Genomic DNA, 23,014 nt, shown 5'->3' with positions numbered 1-23,014 from the left:
CCCACAGCAGGGGGTTGGAACTCCAAGATCTTTAAGGTCCCTTCCAACCCAAACCATTCTACAATATGATTCTACGATTACAGAAGCACTATCTCCATCTGTGTTGATGTGCATGGTTTTCTGTAGCTCTTCACTAAGTACATCACCTATCACCCAAGAGTGCTGCCAAGCTTACCCTGCAATGTTGGGAGCTACAAAATAACAGAACAACAAGACACTGACCTATTTTGTCTTTCTCAAGATTACCCCAAAGATTTTACAGATCTGTTGCATATTCAGGTCTGTACTTGTGGATCTCCTTCTGTTACATTCTGGTAAGTAACTGTACACATTCTAAATGGTGCCTTACAATACCATGCATTCACATTATTAGTATTTTTCTCAAAAAGAACATTTTTTCCCCCTGCAGTGCTGAAATAATCTTTTGTTGCCATCTTTTAAACTAACCAGCTGCTTCTTGCCAAGATCTACAGCTCAGCTGTTACCACTATAAAGGCATGTCTTCAAAACATTAAAATTTATTGTAGCTTTATTTGTTGACCCAGCTGTAATCTTAAAACTACCTTTGTCAGTGTGCATTGCCCCTACCAATGTTCTGTTCTTACTGCATCAGTTCTAAACAATGCAGTACCTTCGCCTGCAGTTACGCTTTGTATAAAGGAGCCTGTAACTGGGAAATGGGAATAAATTATACCCCAGCAATTCCAACAATGCAGAGAGACTCTTGAGATCATAAATGTCAGAAAGTTCAGTGCCAGTTTTTCACAGGGTAAAACAGAACAGGAAGTTAGCAAAAAAAGATCCTGCAAAGTAAGCAATAGGGCATACATGTACAGATGTTTGTCAAGCAAACAGGGCTAGGTGAGGTGCCTTAGAGCTGAACTGTTCCCATCCAGATTTATTCTCCAAATCACAGTCACTAAAAGATGCTTGGATTTATAAGCCCACTAATATTTTTGAAAGGTAGCTTTCTTCCTCTATTAAAGTCTAGAGGATTTAGTTGTCCAAAACAACACTGCTTAAGAGACTGATCTGCATACAACTCAGGATCACCCTTTATAAAACAAACTTTTAACTTCAAAATTAAACTAGAGGTATGCAGTATAGTTCCAAGCAAGCAACTCTTGCCAAGTGTTGTCAGATCAGAATGCTGTGCAGAGTATTTGACAGAAAAGCTACTGTAGTAGCAAGAAACAAACCCCAGATTTAGTAGTGGAAGAATTCAAACACCGCCAAAAGAATCACACAATAAGTGCTCTCTGTAACAGAGCTTTTGGGATTCTTACTCATGCATACCTATATGTGGATACAAAAATGCTGTTAGCAAGAAATTTTCCTGCTTCTTTCTAAGCCCGTGAGATACTTTTCTCTCTCACGAAGATGGTAGCAGAGTTCTATAAACCATGAACACCTGCGACCTTGCAGAGCCTTGTTTATGGTACAGTAGAAAAATATTTTGACAATGGATGTTTAGGATTTTAGCCAATCACCCCGGGGGGTGGCTGATCCTTTGTCCAATTAGACTATGAAGAAAAAAGTCTATAAAAGAATTTGTAAAATAATTAAATAAATCAATCTTGCTGCACAATTCCTGCCTGCTGGATCTCTCTCCTCAACTCCCTACGGCTGCGGGATACAGTAATACCTATACGCTCACATTTACAATCAGGCACCTGATTGTTTCAGGGACTCCTCAAATTTAGATTTAAGAGATATTCTTAGGCCACTCTTAATAAAGACCAAACATGTATTTTAAAGGAGTGGGGAAATAACTAAAGATATGAGGAAAAAGCCCCTCACCCTCAAAGGCTTGGAACAATAGGACTGCAATCATACAGCACCACCACTCTAATCTGCATGACTAGGACATTTTTACAGATCCAAGTACTCTTTATATTTACAACTCAAGGGCTATCTACACCACACTTAATGCCCTTTTCGACTTGGCCCCCACCCACCAAACTTCTGAACTAAAATACAGGCACACCTTACTTGCGTGAATCCATTTAAGTTACCAGGATTAGTCATTCTGATGCATATTCTGTTTTGAAGTGCATCTGTGTTAGGCAAATGCATTTATATTAATGCAAATGTCTTAGTTGAGACAAACTACAAACTGAAAGGAGGATATAAACATTGCAATGAGTAGAGCAACAAAACATCTAAAAGTGAGGCATTAAATATAAGAGGACTGAAGCCAGAAGTCAAATTAGCTCAAGGGCTTAACTACACCTCTAGAATGAAGTGGTAGTCATTGTAAGAAATACAAAGCAGACTCTGACAAGCCTAATTAACGAGTTAACAAATAGAATTCCAGTAGAATTCTTTTACAATAGACCTTCAAACCGTTCCTACTCATTGGGCTCAAAATTGTTTCACTGTGGGGCACAGGGGCAATTGATCTTAAATAGAAGCTGTGTTGCTCAGTTCACCTCATATCGTATCAGAATCCCTGGAAGTTTTGCACTGCCTGCTAGCATCCCCCATCGCCCCTCCCCACCAAAAAGTAAACTGAATCATAATATCCAAGTGAAACATTCAGGAAACAGTTCACATTGCTGTTTAACAAACTTTTGAACCTACTAAACCCACAGGTCTCAGGTTTTACCTTTCCCTCCCTTATCTTGCCCAGGCACACATCAGTGAAGCACAACCTTCGCACATTCACAAATTCCCATATCTGTAACTCCCAAAACAGAGGTCTATAAGGGAGGCGGTTTCATTTGTAGGTTTCCGTGAAGCTATAAAACATTTTCTGAACCCTGTAAAGAGTGCTAAAGTAAGACAGGTCATCTAAAGTTTATTAAAGCATCTGTGCCTTGCAGCATGGAGTTCACATATTGTGAATGCAACATTACTCAGCCAATTTAACAAGATTAGCCAGCCTGCTTTTTCCACTTTCTGTCATTTCTTCATCCATAACAAGCCAGCTTGTAGCTAAGGGCAGCCAAGCTCTTTTAAAGCTTTATTCTTTCACAGCTAGTAAAGTACAGCATTTACAATTGGGAGCTATCATGTCAGAAGCACAGTAGCAGTAGCTTCTCACGGGTCATTCAAAGTGCGCTACACAAACCAAAACCAGGAAAATAGAAAGGAGACTGGGAAGAAAGCAGACTAATTAACAGTTCTAAATTTTAGTTAAACTCTGCTCAACCTTCTGCTTCTCAGATCCAGCTAGACAGCTAATAAGCCTCGTGGAATCCCTGCTCTTAATTAACACACAATTATTTCCCCAGAAGGATTAGAAGTTTCACCAAATGTTCAAGAAGTCAGTTTTTACAGCTCTGGTTAGATTACTGTCTATGTTTAGGAGCAAGTGTTACTGCTCCATGTCCTATTGATAACAGACTACTTTTTTTAAATGCAACCACATCTTGAAAGAATACCTGCATTTTCATTGCACAAGGCTTCTGTCTATGTGAGCATGTAACATATTCAGGCAATAATTCAGTCACTCGACATGAAAAGACAACAGCCAATAATGTAAGCATGCCAATTATACATTAGCTGTTTGAAAGCAGAACAACATCTGAGCATGCATCCTTCTGAAAGGCCAGTTCAACATTTTCTAGGTCAAAGTCTGAGACTATCTGCTCCCTAGCAAGGAGCTGATCATCAGAAGCAAAATGCTAATCAAAGCAAAACCAGTTTCACCAGCAGCTGCTATACTAACTTCCACCAACATGAGTGATGTACCCTCCCAAGGCATTCCAGCTTCTCTGCTGGCTATTAGTCCTTCTTGGGCTTCTGGCTAAACACACATTTCATTTTAAAGCCCTGCCTCAGTTTTGTGGGAGCAGGTGTGAGTTTTAAACCACAGTGCTGAAGCTCTTGCCCTTAACAGGACAGTCAATCATCAGAACTTTATGTTACTTTAAACCATCCACACTGTCTTCAAACAAAAGCTGTCTATGACACTCTTATACTCCCACAGATTTCTTTCTCAAGGTACAAGAGTGAAACCCTTTCTAAACACACTAGATTTCCTCTGCTCTTTCTGGCTGCACCTCTATGCTGAAAATTAATACATATTTTCAACATATCACTTGAGGAATTTGGATGCACTATGCTAAAAATGTTTAGAAAACTGACAAATCTGGATGGCTTTACACTTTAAAACTCTACAAAGCACACTTACTGGCAGCAGCAGGCAAATGGCCAGCCCTTACACCTCGTTCATCATTTTAGCTGCACACAAACCTGTCAGTCTTTCACACTACTATCGTAAACCATCTGTGACTGGCACACAAGACCACAGAGATGATGGAGGTCCTTCACTGCAGAGATGAATGTTATCTGGTCTGACTGAAGCCTCCTCAGCTAGGAAAGGTGGGTCTGAGGAGCTGCTGTTGCTAGTGCTCTTTTACAAGTCATGGCTTTCTTCTTCCCACCCTGGTGGCTCACACTCCCGGGGGGCAAGGAAGGACAGGGAAGGGCAGGAAGCCGCCTCCCTCCGGTGCCAGTGCATCCTGCCTGGGGGCTGAGCCCCCTCTGCACCAATTGTGAGGCAGGGCCGGTTTAGGAACACACGCCCGCCTCCCCAGGTCCCCTGCTTCTCTTCTGAGCTTCTGTTTGCTGAAACAGTTCACCTCTGTCCAATACCTCCTTCTCCCCTCAGCCCCTCAACAGAAATAGTGCCCCAGGTAATTAAAAAAAAACAAAAAACAAAACAAAAAACAACACACATAACCAATTAATCACCTAAGTTTGCAATAAAAATACAGTGTGACTTCGAACACCTAAGCCTTCCCCCAGAACCCTGTGTCACCTTTGTCCCTGTCAAGCCAGCTGCTAATGCCACCAGAGACTGCTGGCTATAGACCAGCCACTGTGGATATGCTTCCAGCCAGCTGAAGAGTTAGGAAATTGTGGTTTGGGAGGCCTGGGAACATGGAGAGGCAGCCAGAAAAAGTTTTCTGGCTGCTCAGTGCCTGGTAAGTCCTGTAATAAAATACACAGAATGAAGATCTACCTCCAAAACTGTCAGCCTGGGTCCTGCTCCCATGAGATCTGCAAATTTGCTGAGGCTGCAGACAATCCCACTAGCTATGCCATTAAGGAAGATGATATTCAGCAACAGCAGTCCCAGTGGAGACCCCAGGGTCTGACAGGGTCTGGCATAGTTGCATATGCTGCTGCTAGTGCTCTTTTACTCTTCCATATTGTGGCTTTCTTCATCATGCTGTAGAGTTTACCTTGCCAAAAAAAAGGACTTTTACACTTTCAAAAGTTTCTCTCTTTCTGAAGTGAATAAGCCTTCTCCCAAGAAGGCCACTGAGCGGTTCCTGAGGGTCAGCCACAGACTAAACTAAGGAGCGTCTTCAATGAAGCATATTTCTCCGTGCAAGTGTAGCTCTTCAAGGAGCATCAAGCCCACTGTTTACTTTCGCCAGATCAAATCTGCACTGACAGTCCTGTGACCAGCCACAGGCCTTTGGTTAACGCTACAAAGTGGTGTTTGGATGCAGAGAAGCTGTGCTCTGCAGCCCCCATGCCCTTTATCCTGGAAGGGACATCACTTTTTCAGTCCCATGGCCTGTCACGACTGCTTGGCAGGGCCAGGTACCTCCAGCCCATTTGCTCTTTGTCCATCGCTCTGCAGAGGCCTCTCCTACCCCTTGGCTGCAGAAAAAGGCAATGAAGGCATCAGCATGGTCACTCCAGTGGGGCTCAAGTACCAGCAACCTTTATTTGGCACACTGCCCTTAGCTAAAGCAGTCCTTGTCCCTGCCACCCATTCCTGGTAGCTCTCCTGTTGAAAAGGATGAATGCTGTGACAATAGTCTCCGCAGGGCTGCTGGCAGCTTCTTGTCAGGGCTGGCAGTCCCTGGGCCTTCCCCTCAGTGCTCCAACAGAGCTGTCTGCACACCCTTGCTAAAGGAGACAGAAAAAAGGGCCTCAGTTCTGTGGCCGGGCAGAAGGGCTCCCAATGCCCCAAAGCCCGGCTCAGGAGGATAGTTCTTGGTGGTGCCATCCTGCTGCTCTAGAGGGCCTGTTGTGGGCCCTGGTTCCACCCCACTTACTCTTCCAGCACTTTCTTCAAGAGCCGAAACTCTGCTTGCTGCTCTGAGGTGCTCTGCCTTGCCGTGCTTTGCCCCATCTCCCTCAGCTTCTTGGCGTAGGCCTTTCTCAGGACATGGGAAGGGCGATAGGGATCCTCAAACACATAGGGGCAGGAGGTCTGCAAAGGCAGAGGAGACTCTCCTAAAGTGCTGCCGCCCATAGCTGGGGCTACTCTCAAAGCTTCAGCCAAAGCGTGTGCCTTGCACAGGCCTGGCTTAGCGCTCACAAGGCAGTGGTGCTGCTCCCTCGCAGAGAGGGCACAAAGCAAACAGCCCATGCCACAGCCAGCTGCACGCTCCAGCCCAGGGCCTGAGGGACGGTTCCTCCTGCCAGGGCACCGGGCAGGCAGAAGACCCCTGTCCGACTCCCAGCCATGGCACTACTGCTGTGCTAGGACACCTTCCCTGCTCCCCTGCCAGCAAGCAGAAAGGCAAAATGTCCTTTCCCTGGGGGCTGTGAGGTGCATGCCATACCTGTCCTTTCTCAGTGACCATTCGGCTGCCAAAGTATTTGCGCCACACTTCTGCTTCCACCTCATGGCGCTTGGATGCCATCAGCAGCTGGAGCTCTCTTTCTTCTCTTTCAGTGCAGAGGGGGTGCGCTCCCTGAAGGCCGTGCACACACCACGCATGCAGCATTAGCCACCTTGAGCTTGGGCAGGGCAGGAGGGCTGGGACCATGGGCAGTTCTTGCTGCCTCTCCTGCCCCAGCCCAGAGCCTAGGCCGTGACACAGGACTGGCAAAACCCTGGGATGAACCTACCACTTCTGAGGGTTGTGGAATAGCTGCAGAGACCTTCAACCCTGGCTGAACTGGAGATGTGAAGTGCTTCAGCATCATCTGGGTCTTCTCTTGGATTACGGGCAGGTATCTAAAAAGGACAGCCAGCAGTCTGACCTTAAGGTAGCCGAGTGTGAGCTTGTATCTGTGGGATCACAGCCTGTCCTCTGGCACCACCCAGCAGTTCAGTAGGAGGACCACGTGTCCAGCAGGACAATGTCTCCAGGGCCCTTTGGCATCAGCACATGCACCCCAGATAAGGGAAGCACCACCCATTATCACTCCTGATAATGAGGGTGATAGTGAGGGCACGCCCTTAGCCACACTGTTCCTCTACAAGGCTCACCCGCCTTGGCCAGCTTCCTTGTCTCTAGCCTGATCAATTTCCATCGACTGCTGACTGGCCTGAGAAATCCTCCGCCGAGCCAGGAACACTGGATCCAGCACACTTACTGCAAGCAGGAGGCAAGAGAAGTGCACACAGTCTTTGAGATCATGTGGGACAGCATGGGTGGCAGAGCTGCGCAGTCATGCCACACAAGGCTCACTGACAATCCTTGCCACAGTTCCAGGCAGGCCCCTTTCTTTTTTCCACACTGGATCTGCTCCAGAGTTGAATTCCCACCAAGGCATCCACTGCCCCAGGGCATGGTTTTTCTCATGTCCCTCTTATACCTTGCTGGGAGAAGGGACCCACCAGTGGGAAGAACTGGGAGGTACTGGGGAATCCCAGGGGGCCACTGGGGAAACTGGGTTGTAGGGGCTGCCCACAGCGCAAAGCCTCTTCCAGAATAGGTTACCCCACAGTGACCTCAGACCTCTTGCCCTTGTGAGGGCAAGAGCACCCACAGTCCCCTGCCAGCACTCAGCTGGGACATACCTCTGCGTGAACCCCCACCCCAAGGCGCCGACTCTCTTCTGGGCTTCAGGGAAATCAGCGGGGCCAATGGCTGGTGCGGGGTCTCAACTACAAGACTGGAAACAAGAAGGCACCAGCTGGGTAAAGCTGGGGCGACAGGCTTCATTGGAGGCTGATGCTTATAAGCTGCTGGCACATATCTTTGGGGGCCACTGCCTAGTCCTTGGAGAACACAGTGCACATGCCGTCCTTGCTGCCTGCACGGACCCTCTTGCCTCTCTCAGGGCACATTGGAAGCAGAACGGCCACTTCATCTGCAATCTCCAAGCCAGGGAGGAGTGAGCAGTGGAGAGGGAAGCTCTCCTGTGAAGTGGCTGCTCTTGCCCAAGTTTGGCTGGAATGGAGCCTCAGCAGGAGGGTATCCCCAAAACGGTGGCTGAGCAGACACGCAAGGAGCTGAGGGCTGTAGCAGCCATCCTGCTCACCTTGGCAGTGTGACAACCTCATCTTGACTGACCCGACTAAAATCATTTTGGCCCGGAAAGGCAACAATGCTCATCATGTTGGGGTCCTGGAAAGGAACAGCAGTACATCAGCAGACATCTAGAACATGTGCTGGTTGCTCAGAATGGCGGCAAACCACCTTGGTGCTCAAAGACACAAAGGCTGCCTCACACTATCTTCTCTCTTGATGTCATTAGTCCCCTCCCTCAAAGGGGCTGAGGCATTCCCGAGACTTGGACTAGCTCACTGGGAGTGTGCCTAGGCTGGGTGGTGAGGCAAGTGACAGCAGCCCAGAGAAGGCAGCTGGATAGTTTTGACAGCACATTGCCACAGAGCCATGAGGAGAAATCCCACAGAAATGACAAGCTCACCCCAAGAAGGGCTTTCAGCATGTTTCCTGTTGTATCCAGCTCCAGCAGACAGCTGTCAAAGAAGGTCATGATGACCACTTTTTTTCGCACAGCAAGGATACCAATGCTCCTGAATGAGAATTCCACCTCTTTGTTGTCTCGGAGGGCCCCAGCAAAGCAAAGCAAGGTCTCCTGTACACACTGCTCCACAATTTCATGGCGAAAGTGGGTCTCTCCAGCGATCTCCTCAAAGTCTGGCTGAACAACAGGTATCTCATCTAGAAAACAAGCACAAAGTAAGTGTCCCATCACAGTTCAGCCAATTCAGAGACTAGAGAACACCAGCGCCCAGCTCTCAGGCAACACTGCCCAGACAGTGCTTCAGCTTCAGCCACATCTCCAGAATGGACACAGGAAAAGCCAAGCAAAGCTTTGCCTCCTGCTGTGAGCAACCAGCTGGATCACAGGGGAGCTGAGCAGATGAGGCTGGCTCCTCAGGGAGGGGCAGGGTGTCGGGCTACCACACCTGTGCCCACACTCAGCACTCTGCAAGTTGGAAGAGTCTTTGTTTGTCATGTCAGAGGTGTTGACACCAAGCCAAAATGCAAGGCCTATGTAAGGAAAGGATCCCATGTTCTTACCAGGAATTTTGGTCTCATCACTCTCAAGGCTGTAAAACATCCTCAGAGGCTTGCTCAGAATGAACATAGGTCTCTCAACAGGCAAAACCTTGCCCTCTTCCACACTGGCATGCACTGGGACAACTGCAAAAGTCCCAACTCCAATCTCCACTGCCTGCAAAAACAAGCAAGAGGAAGAGTTGGCAGGGCTGCCCAAAGGTAAGGAGGATGACTTGCATGGCCCTGGGGATGGCACTTTGGATCCTGCTCCGTAGCCTCAGAGGAGCAGGATGAGGCACATGCAGGAGGCAAGACTGACCGTCTTCTGCAGGAGCTGTCTGTAGATGTACCGAGACATTCCAGACCAGACTTTGCAGATTTCTGGAAAGCAAATGAAAGCCATACCATGTTCTGAAGTCAGCATAAGCCACCATCCCCCATGCCCCTACCCCTGCAGGTGACAGTGGAGTGCTCTCATGCTCCCCCTTGCCCTGAATAAGCACTCTCACTGATGGGGCTGTCCAGCTGTGTTCTTGACTGCCCCCAGGCTCAAAGCCCACCCTGTGTCCAAGACAGGCCTGGAGAGGAAGGGCAGGCTGTAGTTTTGCAAAGGGAATTTCCACTTTTAGACACTGCCAGTGCCTGGAGGCCTGGGCTACTCTGGATTCCCAGATGGGGTAAATGTGTATGTTTAAAACACCCATAGCCGGATAGCTGTGGAGCTAACCAAGGGTTGTTGGTAATAACAATGACTGCGGTTAATAACCAAGGACTGTTGGTATTAACACACTGTTAAAGGGGGCTAGAGAAGAGGGCCATGTGGAAGTAGGGCAGCACTTTTCTGGGACAAACATCCTTATTCTAGATCCTGGACATAAGCACAACACAGTACACTGCAAGAACAGGAATGAGGCCAAGAAGTGGGTATGGACTATAGGGGAGATCACAACCACCAAAGACCCCCAAAAGCCCTCTAACCCATTTCCTGAAAGGTGTGAAAGAACAGAGTGCACATGATAACTAATTTGTGTAGAAGGCAAGAAATCTCTCTATGAAAAGGTACCCCTACCAAGCCTGGATTTATATCCATGTGCTTATATAGTAGTAAGTTGGGGACTAACATAGAAATTTCCATGCCAACCTTGTAACTTTCTAATGAAACTTAGTGAGTTTTTGTGGACCCTCTGATTTTTGTTGTTCCCTTCTGTTGCTTGATATCAAAAGAGAAAAACCCTTGCAAGAGTGTTAAAATAGTAAAATAAAAAGCAGGCCTTTATTTGGAAGTCTCCAGGTGTCACAATGGTCATGGTCACACCCAGCATTGGATTTCTACAATTTTGTAAGTTTAACAAATCATCATGTCTAACAAACTTTGTCCAATTAGAAGAGCAGTTGGTTAGGTAATTTTTCCCCGGATACTGCCCCACTGGAGTTGGTCCAGGGCTTCTTTCCTCCACTTCTTGTGTCTTCTCAGATTCTGATTGGAAAACAAAATGTACTTCTAGGTTCTCTTCTTGAAAACAAGACTAAACAGTATTTTAGGAATGTGTTAGAAGATTAGTTTATTACTCTAAAATCTAAGATAAAGGGTGGGAAAAATACTAGGAGCTATATAACTGTGTAATAGTAATCTACAGACATATGAATATATGAAAAGTGTATAAAAAGCAAGCGGCCTTTAGGCATCACTTCTACCACAAGCAGCTATGAATCTTGAGTGCTCTGTTCTCCTTAAGGATGGAGAAGCTACCAAAGCCACCTTCGAGCTCCAAGGCACAACAAGGCAGGGCTTTCTGAACCCTCCAGAAGGGTCCCACCTATGGCTCCAGCCTTGGGCTTTCCACAGCTCATCTCCATGTAATCCTGGCACTGACAGTGCTCCTGCAAGGGACCCCTGGGGCCTTACCCATGGTGCTGAGCTCCCTGAGGGTTGGGAGCTCCTCTGGCTCCACAGCGTTATAGAGCAGGTACTTCTGCATCTCTGCCCCCCTGCACTGCAACAGTTGGGGAAGAAGTGCTTTTCCTGCTACAAAAACCCTCTGCTCCTCTCCTCCCCCTCAATGCTTCTCAAGCAGTGTCTCCAATGCTCTGCCACAGCCTCGTTCCACCTCCTGGCAGCAGGACAGCTCCTGCACACCACAGTGCCTCTCCAGAGACAGTGGTCCAGGGACACTGAGTGGAGAAGGAGCTGCTGCTGTGGGTGTCCCACTGTGACATCATGCCGTGGGACACAGGCCTTCACAGAACCTGCCACCACACTGCCTCACCCACGTTTGGCTTCAGCACTAGCAGGGCAGCCCCGCTGGGCACCCCAGGCTGCTGCACTGGTGGTCCTGCCTGCACATCTCAACTCATCCTCCCTAGCTGGCCACACAGAAGCTCCTGGAACCTGAAAGGCTTTGCGCATTCAGAATAGGGCTGGAGAGGTCCACCCCAGGTCATGAGAGAAATTAATGCCACATTTTGGCTCAAAGGACAACATTCATCCCCTCCTATTCCCTAAAGCCACTGGAATGCACCTCTTTCAGTACACCAGGATCCACAAAGGACTGCAACTGTACATAGGCTGATGCAAAGACACCATGTGCATTGCAGCTGCATCCTCCAATGAACAGTCACCCTCCTGGAAGATTCCCCTGGGCATGACTATTGCCTTCCCAAACTCTCCACTGAGCTTGAGGAGACTCTTTGCACCCGGCAATATGCACCCAAATTAACCATCCAAGACAGGGACTGATAACCACATGCAAGTGATATAAGAAATCACCTTCCCTGAGACAGGAATTTTGTTTGGCCATCAGCTTGTCATTTTCTCCTACTCACTGTAGGGACATTACCCTACTCACTGTTCAGGTAAACAAGGCACAGCTGAAACCCTGGTGGACCATCACAGCATTTTCACTTAGCCATAAGACAGGCCCCATGAACATTTGTCCCCACGTTGCTTCCCATGTGAAAGCAGAGTGCCAGGCTCATTCATGGCTCAGGTGGTTGCCCGTCCACTGATTCTTCTGCAACACTGGCCAGCCACAAAAATAAATGAAAACCCATACTCAGCCACGGAGTACGGTGTACCAGGTTTGAAGGAACACGGATATGGGTGGCTGTTGTTTTCAGGTAGAATATAAATAGCTACCATGAGCTGATGGCCGCTCCAGATCTATTATTTTTAATATAGGCAAACTAAGTTCAACTTCTGGTTGTTTATTTTAAACATTGACCGGTTCCTTTATTTAATTATATATGACTTTAAAATGCTGTTCATGAAAACTTCTTAAGTTTCCATAATACCTTGAGGGTGCTGTCTCATTAACATTTCTTAAACTTTCCATAAAGTTGTGATTTATGGCCTTATTTGACAACTACTCATTGGACAGATTTTGAATTCACTGAGACAATCTCCATGAGTAAATGTTATTCATGTACATTAGTGGTTTCCAAGTCAGGCAATTAACTTACAAATATTTGCAGGTTCCTTCTTCATTTTTTCACAACATAGTCATGCACAGTATTAATATCCAGTACTGAGTCTAATAAAATTTCCATTGCCTTCTGGGGTTAATAATGAACACAGCAGGGACAAAATCAGTATCACTGTATTAACTATCATTAAATAAGGTATCTAAGCATTAGCATCATAGCAAGTGAAAAGTTTAGTGTCTATAAAAAATTTGTACTTGTCTATTTATGTCATTCAAATTCTAACTTTAACATTAAGCCTTGGATTTTGAAATTAGCAACGTGCAAACACATTTTGCACGGTCAATTAAGCTGAACTCCACTATTTCACATAACTGCAGGGACTATGAAAACCAGAACTAAACTTCATTTCAGTCAGTTTCAAACAAGTATTTTAGATTTTTTTTATTAATGAAAATAATTGTCTGAATCAATTGATTTTAAGTATGAAATTCTCTGAAGAATTTGATCCTACAGCATATATCCATGTAATTAAAATACTTGGAGTCATCAAATCTGAGACGTGTATTAGTCTGGTCTAGCACCTGGAAGTCTGTGGTAGAGGGCTCCAAGGACCATTCCCCACTGGCTAACATAGGGCACTTGATTTAAGTGTTCGTGTGGACAAGCAGGTTCCATATAACCTGTCAAGCCAGCAAAGAGAGGAAAACACAAACCATGTAAGTCTGAAGTCACCTCTCTACATAATAAAACGATGGCACAATCACATTTGGAAAGCTGGAAGGAAAAAGAAAATGCCTTAGAAGGACATCAGTAGAACAGAAGGGGAGAGAAAAGACAAGGGATCCCAGCTCCCCATGTGCTCAGGGCAGTGAACTCACCCAAGGACTCCCATAATCCCATCTGAATTATGCTGGGAGAAAGGCAGAAGGGCATTGCTAATGTCTCTTGCAGTCTTCTCCCACTATGGATACAAATAAAAGCAGGAGTCCATAGGTCGCACAGGGTAAACCCAACATAACTTAAATGATGCCTGTGCATGGGTTTTCCCTGCACTCTTTTCTGTTAAAAGCTTGATGATGGGAGGAGAAGCACCATGTGAGCACTGATTAACTTCAAAATGCGCAAGTCTGCATGGTTCTGGTCTGAGAAATTTTATTTGTAGATGACCCCTACTAGGGAAGACCTGCTACCTGCTCATACTGCTGCAACAGACTGCATCCACTCTGGTTCTAAAAGTAATCCTGCTGTTCTTAATGTGAACCACACACTGACACTGTAATTAATGTTAGTTGGCATCTATTAGCAGTTTGGGCTAATAAGTCTATGGACATAGAAAGCATGGCTTCTTAAGGCAGGCCTCTTCAGAAGAAACAGAGGTAACACAGCAGAGAAATGCAGTGAGACTGCTTGCAGCTTCATAATGTGCGTGTTTTACAGATTGGAAGTACAGGTGAAATACACAGAGCAATAAAATAAAACTTCCAAGGACTAAATCTAGACTATCCTGTATGCTAAACATATTCTAACATACACAATTAAAATGACATAGTTTCATAAGTATCACAATGTATCTTCTCACACAAATGAGAACAAAATTAGTTTTAAATGCCTCAGAAGCAAATTTTTTCCTCCTTCAGACTCAAACAGCATTGAGGAGTTTTTGAACAAAGGCACTTACAGTGAATACCTGCAAGTATCTGTAAGCACTTGCATTTCTCATTTCCATCTTTATTTTTCTCCTTGTTCCTCAAAGCAATTAAAATCTTCCTTTTGCTGGAAGGCCTGTGGGGAGTAGTCACAGGGGAGTTCTGAGAGACAGTGAGGTACTGAGGTGAACCAGCTTCCTCTGAGTCCTTGGTCAGCACCATGTCCAGCACCATGGTACAGTGCCATGCCTCTGGTAAACCTTTCTTGTTGTCACCCCAGCAAGCACTGGTGGCATGTGGAAATGGTGTTTCCATTGCTCAAAACACTGAATCCAGCTTTGCGTCTCTGCCCAAGGGCTGACTCACTCCACTCATTTCCACCCCAACTGACCCAGCCCCATTTCATCTGGAAGAATCAAGCTGTACTTTAGGTAAGTGCAGCTAAATTGGGGAGATGATAACTCTATTTCTGCATGTCCACTCAATTAATCTGCTCCTGGACTGTCAGTGATAATAATTCTCTAAGAATTACCGATTGAGTCATACACTTAAAATTATTTTCTAAAGCCTTCTATTGTCATCTGAGAACTCTGATGGTGACTCTTGCCATTACAGATCATTACTGTTCAGCATCATCACATCCAAAATATGGATTTTGGTTTTGCGTGTTCATTCACAGGACTATAAATGTAGTGAAGGAATTACTACTTCATATTCTACTTCTTATTTGCTAGAACTTTCCTTACCTAATTTTCCCTCTGAGACTTTTGGAAACTTCTATTTCTTTATTCTTTTATGTTATTTTTCTGCAATTTTTCCCCATCTTCATTATTACTACTGAAACTATTCACTGTCTTTCCCTTTCCAGTTTGTAGAAACCTTACATTTCCTCCTGGTCCCAAACTGTTTACGGGCTTTCACTTCTGGTTTGTATCAGATGGGCTAAAGCTCTAGTTTTCTGTTTTGCTAAATCCTAATTAAACTTCTGGCCCACATACAAATGATGCCTATTAGCTCTGTGGCAGCTTTTTCTTTTGCCTAATCTAGAAATACTCATTTTCCTGTACATTTTGTACTAAAGGAAATTGTTTTAAAGATGAGAAACTTTGCTCTTCAAACACTTAATCAGTGAATACCATGCAGAGATGTAATCTGCTTTCATACAGCCCTCCCAGCATCAATCCAAGATGAGGAGTTTTCTGCTGTCTACAAACCAAAAGACTATTTAAGACCATTTGACCAAGATAGGACATAAATATTCAGATCAAAAAAATAAATAAGTGAATTAATAAAATTGAAAAACAACAACCAAAAAAAAGCCAAAAACCAAAAAACAAACCAAGGGGGAAATTAATCATGATATAAAGCCAGCTAGTTAAATGGTATTCTTGCTATATAGCCACCACAGGCCAACACCTGCAGTTTCCAGTTGTTTATTACAGGATATGCCTGGACAAATCTACTTTCATAAAAGCTCTTTGACACAGAGACATTAAACTTTAAGTACCTTAACACAATAGTGAACCTTTTAAAAGGGATTTACTTTAACCTTTTGTGTACAAAAACAGCTGGAAAGGGAACAGAATGACAATGAAGTAAAACAATGCTTACAGACAACCACTTAGTAAATCTCCACCTTCTTCTCCTTCAGGCACAAAAGAGAATTCCATTGGCACCATCCACACAATAGTCCTTTTAAGCTTAACATTTTCTAAAAGATTAAGGGCCTGATCAAAAGAACACTGAAATCACTGGAAATCTCGCTATTTTACTTGAACAGCTTTGGATTTGGTCCATACTGACTCCATAAGAGTAACTGCTTATAAGAACTCAGATTAAATCTGGAAGAAAATAACTCCGGTTATAACCTCCATAAAAATACAGTAAAAAGGAACACATGCTTACTTGCTATTTATTTTACTTTCCATATATTTTAGAAAAGGACATTTCCAGCATTTTGCTCCACAATATAATCAAATTAATTTGGTCTGAGGAAGTGAAATGAAGACAGAAGGCATACAAGTTGTTTCCAATTCTCAGATTTATCATTATTCACAGTGAAAATAACTATTTTATCCCTGAAACAAGTTCCATGATGAAATAAAAATTATTTGCCAAAAATTGGGGTGAGAGTGGGACACACTTTTTCTTTCTAGAAAATGCTCTCTGTATTGCTGGTTCCAGAGTCCCGGTTCTGCCTTTTGTCCATGTCCCAATTACCTACCGGCTTTTTATCATCATTTCAAATGTTCATAAAATGCAAGACCAGACTTTTGTAACTAAGAGTTTTATTCCCACTTGTACACATGTGTGTGTGGTCATGTACCTATACTGTAGAGCAAGGCCGAAAAATGAATATAGCATCAAATTATAAAAACAAGGAACATGATTCCAGAACATTTTAACTAAAATTTATGCTGGTTAGGTACTGATCATTCCTAATTTCAGGCAAGGCTTCTATTGTTTTGCATTGAATTCCAGAGAAAATACATTTTTATTGTCCCTATAAGAGAAAAAAGAAAAACAAAACCCAAAAGAATATGATCAAAGAACGGTTGTCAACTGGCTGACAAACACACACCGATTTGTAGGACAAACAAAGCCATGGCTACAAGCAGGAGCTCATAACAGCCCAAGATAAAAAAACCCAAAAAAACAAACAAAAAACTGTGTCAAAAACTCCAGTAATTTAAGTGGGACTAGAACAGATGCCAAAGTCACAATGCTTTCATAGCCAAAAAGGTTAAACCACTTCATACATTTTTTTTTTCACCATTCTCACAGATTGAAAGCTATTATTGCCTAATGCCACACTTGGCAACCAAATGGTACAAAGGAAACCTCAATTCTAATTTCACAAGTATTTTAATAAATTTATGCTAGGCTTCTTAGATTGCTAAGATATGATTAGCATCTTCTATACATGAATAGATAGATCAGAGACATTCTATCTCATCACCCAGCAATAACAAACTGGACAAGCTGCATCAGGTTCCAGATTATCAGACAGTCCCCGTCCGAGCAGATTAGACAAATCAAGCAATATGGAACATCTACTGACATCTTCCACCTCAAGGCAGATGACAGCTACAATCCAGCATACAGGGGACAAGCAGTACAACTGCCACTACAAAATCAACTTCTCTCTGTATTCTGAAGACATTTGAATAAGCCAAATATACCAGGCTGCATTTTGGCATGGCCACAGCATTTTTGATGCAGCTCTAGAATGCTCTAACACTGCATTTTCATACTGCCAAACCACACCAAGTTACTACAAAAATCTCCCAAATTTCTGCTGTTAGGATGCCCAAAGCATACATTTCTGCTTCTATCTCATTTCAGTAGGCAGGTTTAAAGAGAAACCTTCTCAGATTAGGCTCATGTGCCATGATGAAATCCAATTCCTGTATGGAATCTTCTGTCTCATGGCCCTAATTCACTTTTTTCATAGGGGAGAAATATTATGCCCATTACACACATATAATGACTGGGCATGGAAAAGGAAAGCAGTTCTTCCAAGTCACCACCACTAGCAAAACAAGAGCACAGTCCTGTCTTCTAATGTTGGTACTCCATCAAACAACAATTTCTGCCATTCCCTAAAAGCACATAAGCTCTGGAAACCGTTTTATTACAGCAATCACCTCTAGAAATTTGCAGTATCACTTTATTACCCAGAAAGCTCATTTTTGCAGGAAAAAAAAAATACAGTTAGATACATTTTTTTTTCCTAGCCCCATTTTTTGTGATTTCTCAGATTAGAGTGCCAATCTAGTATTATTCTCCCTCTTCCCACAGAGACCACAACACAAGGTGGTTGTTTATTACCAGCTGAAAATTCTAAAACAGGACATTAAAATTTACAGTTTTATATATTACAGTTCTGTAGATAAAGGACTTCTGATGATGCTATAATTTTCTGAATTCTGGTCAAGGATTTTCCATTAATATTCTTCAATACTGTCCTGTAAGCCTACAGTTACATTGTTAAATCAATGCATGCAACTATTATTTGGATTTTCTGTCTTGGCTTGCAATAAGAACTGCATTTCTGAAGCTATTTATCAGCACTTTGGTCATGTCATAAAGGCTATTTGTTCCTTCCTAATTGTGCTTCTGTTCCTTTCTGTACTGAGCAAAATACGGCAAAGGGTCAAATGTCTATATCCTTCCTTTCCAGAAAACTGAATGTTATAACCTCATTTCCTGATCAGCTCCAGATTCTTAGAAACTACAGAATGGTGGAAACTGTGGGACACAAGTGCTTCCCATATCCCTATGGCCCAGCATTACAGCAGCAAGGGAAAGCTGCAGACAACTTCCTAATACACTCTTCTAGCAGAACCTTTTCCAGTTAAAGCCAGTAGTAGAGCACAACCAGTAATAGCAGTAAGTTCTTCCAAAATATTCCCACTCTGCTCTTGACACTGCCTTTTACAGAAAGCAATGATCCACTTTCACCAAGTTTCCCCCAATTACAGGGAAATCTATGAGAAGCACTGAAAGCCAGAAAAGTCTCAAATGCTTTTCAGAGCTAAGAAAATCCAAGCCTTCCTACAACATTTCTGACATCTTCCCACTCTACCCTAAATCACATTTACATGGCTCATTCCTCTATTTAACACTTCCCACAACTTGAATCCTTCCTGTCTTCACTTCCTTTTCCCTCCCTTTCCTGCAAATCTCTTTACTTTCGTGTTTAGCTCACACAGAGTTTTCACAGCGCCCATGTGATATTTTTCCCAATTGATCACTTCTTTAAGTCAGCTCTCTGCCTTCTGGAGACAGACACTCCCCTCATGACTGCACAGCAGTGCAGATTACTGCACGCCAGCACGCTGCATGGCTACTTATATTTGTAATAGACACAGCTCCTCTTTTTGCGTGGACATTACATGGCTTGTTTGCAATCCAGCTGCTCCCTCCCACAGCTGCAGGATTTGCCGGACCATTCGTTCTTAAGCAGCAGCTGCTGCAGCTCGCAGCTTTCCGTGAGCGCAAAGGGCTGCTATTGGGGAATGACGCTCTCTCGCCCCGCGGCAGCCGTGCCCTGCACCGGTCCTTGGCAGTCGGGAGGAGCAGCCACGGAGGCCATCCAGCTCTGTGCTGAGCAGGGTGACCTTGCCAGTCATGGGGGTAACATTTTGCTGTCGCGAGTGGCTGAGTGGATCAGCCTCTCCGGAGAGCTTAGAAGCGCACTGAATTAAAAGACTCTCGCTAGAGGGAGGATCGGGTTTGTATTGGCCATTGCTCCTGCTGAACTTGGTTGCGGCTACATTCGCCTCTCCCCCCACTTGCACATCTTGCAGAACTATCATTTCTCTCCAAGCTCAGCATCAAGGTTCATGTAATTACATGTAAGCATATGCATATGATTGTATTATGCTTGTGTTACTTCAAAAAGATTTGCATAGTAAAGCTTGCAAAATGAGAAAACACCAGCATTAAGGAAGCAGGTGTGATTCAGCAGCTTGTTGTGGGCATGTGAGGAGACAGTCACATGTGGCTGCAGACTTCTTCAGAGCATATTGTGCCAGCCCTCCACTTCCTCTAAAATCATAATCACCTCCGGAGCTCTTCTCACCACACCCAAGTGCTTCGCAAGTATTCATCCATTCATGACAAAATACATTTGGCAACACTGTTACAGCCTTTCTTCAAACCACGAAACCGGGGCATATGTTACATGTGTTAACACACAATACCACAGGGTATTCAACATCCTTAGCTACAGGATCTTTCCTTCCCCTCCTTCTGCACTGTATACTGTAACAGAAGCCAAAGTGCTGCAGGTATGAACCAGCTCGGATTCAGCATCACCAGCACTGCTCATGGTGTGCTCTGATCAAACAACAAAAGCTTTCTTGGGAAACATCTTGTCCCGGAATAAAAATGGGGTACCTTTTGAGTGCCTCATTCCAACACACAAACTGCAGGACTGACAGGCAGCAGAGATGGATCTTTTAGTAACAGATCACCACGATTTACAGGCTCACTAGAAGCAACAACATCAGGAACTTTGAAATCCAACATTTCTTAAGTCTGCTTATGCAACTCGCATACTTTGCTAATCATGTTTCCATAGTTTTGCTGAGTGAGGTGTATTGTCCCTGTGCCCTGTAGCTGTGAGATCCTGCTGATCAGAGCAACCTTGCAGCTCCGTGAGGTAGCAGCAGCACGGCTGGCTCAGCCTCTGGAGATCCCACTGCTGCACCAACTTCTGGTGAGGGAAACAATCTTCTGGTGTGAGTTTTAATTGAAAAACTGTAATTGTAGCAACACCAGGCCCCAACTTGCATAATGAATAGAGTGTGGACCACTGAAATCTACAGCACATACTCCTACTTCACCTAATTGAGAACAGCTCACAGTCAGGAGCTTTTCCATATGCATATGTAAAGCCTGCTAATAAAAGGCGAAAGGGAACTAAGTTTTGTTGTTAGGCTCCAGGAACTTAGGAAGCTTCTGAAAAGCCTGATAGGGAATTTAGCTTTGTGGTTATAGCCTGACTGGTTTTGCCTTTAAGTCTAAATGTTTTGGGGTGTTTTTTTTTTTTTTAATTTTTCTTTCTTACCATTTGTTTTGCTGCAGTTATACTTTTATAGCCATTTCCCTATCCTTTAGTAATTGTGACCACCTTTTTCTGCTATTCGATGTTGTTCTATACAGATGCTTTTCCTTTTCCACTTTCTCCTGCTTCCTTGCCACCATTCAGAGTAGCAAGTGTATGGATAAGTGTGCACATGCTTCAGATCTACATTCAGGTCTACAGAGGGGCCTGAAGAACCCTGAAAATAATTATTCTGAGAAAAACTCTGTTCATCCTCCATAGGAATTGCATGGAACATATGAACTTGCACAGTTTCTGTCATGCAGTCCAGCCACTAAGCAGTTGTGAGAGGAGGTGTCTAGCACAGACTTTTCAAAGACCAACTTATAAATTTCTGAGAGTGAGGAAGAGTTTCAAGGAACAGCTTCTGTGGAAGAAGTTCTGAGGACTTAATCCCTTTGGTGTATCTTCCTGAGAGCGGCAACAAGTACTCCTGAGACCTCCATCTGCTAAAGTCACTATTCCAAAATGTGGAGGTGGTAAGATTTTGAATTGAATATTGCAATTTTTTTAGCACAGACAAAAAAAAATGTGATCATTGCCTCATAAGTGACTAAACTGCTTTCCAACTGGAACCTCCTCAATACTGAAACTGAGGTGGGTAAGACTACGGAAAAATTTTCCCTAGACAGATGCAGTTTTAGGAGAAAAAGCAAGCACCTGAGCACAGGATCTTACCAAGGGAAGACTCAAAAAATACAGTCTTGAATACTGGTAGTGAAAGTAGCTCCACCTAGAATAGGTAAAAAAAAATACAGATGTGCGCACTCTTCCTAAGTGATGGCATAATTATAACATCTCTTTTGCCATCTTTTTCATTTTCCTTCCTAGTTGGTGCTATTGTTATCTGCTGCGTAGTTGGCACGATGACTCAGATGATAGAACTATGCTGGAAATTATATATACATGGAACACTGAGGCCCAAGAATGCAAATTCTTCTGGGCAAACTATCTAGAGTTTAGGGCTTTTTTGCATTTATTCTGTCAAGCACTAGACATAGAGTATTATGTCTAAGAATAGAAGTTTTATATTTGAGCTACTGCTTTCAAGCTGAACCTGAAAACAAATGGTGCCTTAGTTCAAGGTTTGAACTTGCTGTTGAAAAGAAAATCAACACTGCAATTTTCTTTATCATGAGCAACTACATCTACCTATGGCTTTGGGTGTATTATAAGAAGCTTAACAGAGTCTCAAACAGTGGAGTTTTCCACTGTAGTTTTGCCCTCATTTGCTCTGGTAATCATTCAAGCTTAGCAGCACTGGTTGAATTCAGATACAGGTCAACTGTATTTTGATGAAGTTCAAAGAAATGGGTGCAGCTGATTGAGCCATACCATAAAAAAATAAATTTATAGAGAAAATAGTGTCTTAATGATGCCTGTCCAGATCAAAGTGATCATATTTTGCTTTTCATCTGATTCAGTATCAGGCTTCTTTCTATGGAGTAAACTATCTTCCTGAAAATTCTAGCTAGATGATAAGTAATTTGCCTTACTGAAGAATCTTTTGTTAAGAAATATCTTCTGTGATGTTAGATGTCACCTCTTGTCTCCAAGTAAACAGATAAAATCAGTATTTTTGACTGATCACCTTGTATAAAGTCATTTTCACTTGTTTATAATGTATCTGCAGCACGACAATAAAAGTGAACTTAAAGATTGTCAGATTTGTGACTAATTGTTACATTAATAGTAATGGGACATGAGACAAGCTTATAGGAATCAGGCCAAATGTTAGCGTAAAGCCACACATACGGAAACAACTGTTTTGAAGTGACCAGGACCTTGGCTGCTCTGATCTGGACACTGTAAAAGGCCTGACTGATAGAAAATGTTCAGAGCTTAACTGTGGAAAAAATAGTTTTCTTCTATTTATTTCAATGCAGACTTGAATCAGCTAAAATCACAAGGGATTTTCTTTTTTCTTTTTTTTGATAAACATTATGATAGACTCTGAAAGCTGGAGAAGGTGGGATAATAGCAGTAGACTGTACCAGTCTACTGTTTCACACTGAACAGCTTCTTGCTGCTTGAGTAGTCTCCCTGAAATGTGCATTGAATGTCTGGGGGTGAAGAAAAGGAGGCAGAAGTTGGCCTTAAGAAACTCCTACAGGATGCATTCACTGTAATTCTGTTCTAGGCTCCTGGCACCTTCT

This window comes from Corvus kubaryi, unplaced genomic scaffold (assembly GCF_017639235.1).
Source record: "Corvus kubaryi isolate FWS band 111438036 unplaced genomic scaffold, C.kubaryi_AGA036_p1.0 67, whole genome shotgun sequence".
Taxonomy (NCBI): domain Eukaryota; kingdom Metazoa; phylum Chordata; class Aves; order Passeriformes; family Corvidae; genus Corvus; species Corvus kubaryi.
The sequence above is the reverse complement of the archived record's forward strand: the minus strand, read 5'-3'. Positions refer to the sequence as shown.